This window comes from Mastomys coucha, unplaced genomic scaffold (assembly GCF_008632895.1).
Source record: "Mastomys coucha isolate ucsf_1 unplaced genomic scaffold, UCSF_Mcou_1 pScaffold5, whole genome shotgun sequence".
Lineage (NCBI taxonomy): Eukaryota > Metazoa > Chordata > Mammalia > Rodentia > Muridae > Mastomys > Mastomys coucha.
In genome coordinates this window covers 117,658,035-117,661,369 of record NW_022196911.1, presented here as the reverse complement: position 1 = coordinate 117,661,369, position 3,335 = coordinate 117,658,035, and positions in this window count along the sequence as shown.

The window sequence follows — 3,335 nt, the reverse complement described above, 5'->3', positions numbered from 1 at the left end:
TTTAGATTTATTTATTTTATGTACAGTGTATCTATACACTGTAGCTGTATAGATGGTTGTAAGCTTTCATGTGATTGTTGGGAATTGAATTTATAGGACCTCTGCTATCTCTGGTCAACCCCGCTCGCTGCAGTGGGCCCCACTCGCTCAGTCCCTGCTCGCTCTGGCCCAAATATTTATTTATTTATTTATTTATTTATTTAGAGACAGGGTTTCTCTGTGTAGCCCTGGATGTCCTGGAACTCACTCTGTAGACCAGGCTGGCCTCAAACTCAGAAATACACCTGCCTCTGCCTCCCAAGTGCTGGAATTAAAGGCTTGCACCACCACTGCCCGGCCCAAGTATTTATTTATTATTATACATAAGTATATTGTAGCTGTCTTCTGACACACCAGAAGAGGGCATCAGATCTCATTACGATGGTTGTGAGTCACCGTGTGGTTGCTGGGATTTGAACTCAGGATCTCAGAAGAGCAGTCAGTGCTCTTAACTGCTGAGCCCCTTGCTTAAGATGCACAAAATCCTGGGTGTGATACTGGATATATACACACAGACACTCAGACAGACAGACAGACAGACACATACACACACACAAGTTTTTTTAAAAAGCATGGTTAAGACAGAAAAGATCACTCTGTACTAATCATGCTGCTGGCTACCACATCCTTTATTTTTATTTTTGTCCTGTGGTCCAGATGTTAGCATGCCCCATGACTTCTTCCCGTCCTCTGCTTTCCCCCCACCCCCCACTTTGTTCAATCAGCCTTCTTTCCAAAGAGATGCTCCTCTCTCAGTGGCAGTGCCTGCCCTTTTGTCAGTTACCCTTGGCATAGCTTCTTCTGCCAACCCCCTCATCCCAGCACAGTGGATTCTAAATCAGAGCTACAGCTAAATGCTGAAGATGCTGACTGCTTGGGGAAATCAGCTTCGATTGCTCTACGTTAGTCCATCTTCTGTGGAGCGATGGCTTCAGGCTGTTCCTGCCCCAGGTGATTCCATTACAAGCAGCATTTGGCTCTATTTAGAGTCCAAGTGCCAAGACAGATGCCAGCACCTGTCCATTATCAGCAGTGGCATGAGTGACGTACATGTAAGCGTGAGATCAGCATGGGTTGGACTCGCATGCTGGTCTAAACTGGAGATCCTACTGCTACCCTCACTAAAAGAAACTAAGAGATTGGTGGAGGGTACAGACCTGGGGAAATGGGGTAGGGGCTGTACATTCTCACAGAAAAGGCATTCTCAATGTTTTCTGTTGTTGTGGAGACAGAGTATGATGTAGCTCAAGCTGGCCTTGAACTCCTGATACTCCAGCCTCTACCTCCTAAGTGTTAGAACCTTGCCACAATGCAAAACCATTCCCAATTTAAAAAGAAATTGGGCAGGCCAGGGTGGTGCATATCTTTAATCCGAGCACTTAGGAGGGAAATTTCTGTGAATTTGAAGTAGGCCTAGTCTATGTAGTAAGTTCCAGGCCAGCAAGGACTGTATAGTGAGACCCAGTGTACCCCCAAAATTGTCGATTTGTTTGGTTTTTTACATGTGTGTGGGTGCACGTATGTGTGTGTGCATATGTGTGTACACAACCTGCAGGAACTGTCAGGCCTGGCGGCAAGCACCTTTCTCTGCTGGGCCATCTTACTGATCCTCCAGGTTTTGAAAGAAGAAAAATCTTAGAGTTTCTTATGAGGTACTGAGTGGAAGTGTCCCATGCTTTGGCAGATTCTTTGTGTCCTAAGATGCTCTTGGAAGGATCAGTATGGCAGAGACTTGGTTTTTCTTTGAAATCAGCCTCAGGCCAGACTGCCTGTTTCTCTGGTAAGGAGGCAAGTGACCTTCCACTGACTTACATCCTTTTCCTGGTCAGTGTGGAGACTCTCTGGAGCTGTTTGGGCTCATTCTGAGTTAATTTTAATTTCTGCAATCTGTCTAACAGGAAGTGTGAGATCCTCATCTTTTGGGGTTTTTCTGGGCCATTAGGGTTCTCTTGAACCATTGGGTTGACTGTCACATGTGATAAGCCATTCTGGGGATTCTTTTGGGAAAATCTGGGTTCTGTTGAACTATTTAGGTTTCTGCCACATCCAGAGAAGCTTAAATCTTTGGTAACAAGTCCAAAAGGGGAAAAAAGAACTCAGAAACACAAGAGTATAGAGGAGCCCTTTATTTTACTTTGTGTTAACTATGAAAAAATATTAAATCTATACTATCTTGGTATCCCTAGGTGATTCAAAGGGACACCAGTAAACTTAGGGTGACTTCAGTCTTCAGTAAACTTAGGGTAACTGTGATTGGCCGGTTTTCATTGTCAATTTCATACAATCTAGAATCACCTGGAAGAAGGTCAGTGAGAATTAATAATTATCTTAATTATGTTAATTAATGTGGGAGGACATTCCCTGGGCAGGGGGTCCTGGGCTTGATAAGAATACAGAAAGCAAATTCAATATTAACATGCATGCATTAGCTCATAGCTCTCTGCTTCCGACTATCAATGTGATGTCTGACTGCCTCACTTCGGCCGCCTTGAAGTCTCTAAAATGACAGACTGTGACTTGGAATTGTGAGCCAAATAAACCATTTCTCCTTTAAGATGATTTTTTTTCAGGGTATTTTATTTCACCAACAGGAAACAAAACCAAGACAGTAAGACTGGCATGGTGACACAAGCCTTCAGTCTCAGCACTTGGAAAGCAGAGTCAGGCAGATCTCTATGACTTCAAGGCAAGCCTAACCTACATAGAGAGACTGTTTCAACAAAATAAAACACATGAAAAAACTAAGACAGTGATCTGTCTAAGGGTGCTAAAATAATTGTTTTCATTTGGTGTGTAAAACTGCATGAAGCATCCACCTTTAAAACTTTAGTAACAAAACCCTGTCGCCAGGAAGAGGAGTATTAACATTTGTGGCAAAAGTTGTTGAATACAGTTAGCTTTCCTTCTGTTTCTAGTTATTTTATACTAAATGAGCAGGAAAAGTAAATAAAATAGTTAGGAAAGCAGACAGAGGCCTCAATGTAACTAATCTCATGTCGGGTGCTACTCCTTTCCCAGTGCACGACAGACAATTAGCTTTGTGTACAGGAGCAATGTCCAACCTTCCTTTGTTCCTGTGATATTTGGACTTTAACTCTATGTTGTAGTAATCCTGCCATATGGGGCCCAGGAACCACATAGTGATCTCATCAGCAACCCTCGAAAGAGAATCACTCAGACTCCACTCAGACTCTAATCTTGGCTATTTGTGGCCAGTGCTCTGGGATCTGTCTTGCCTTCTCCTCAAGTGCCTCTTTCCCTCTGTTAACCCTCATGTTTAAAATCTATATTTAAAA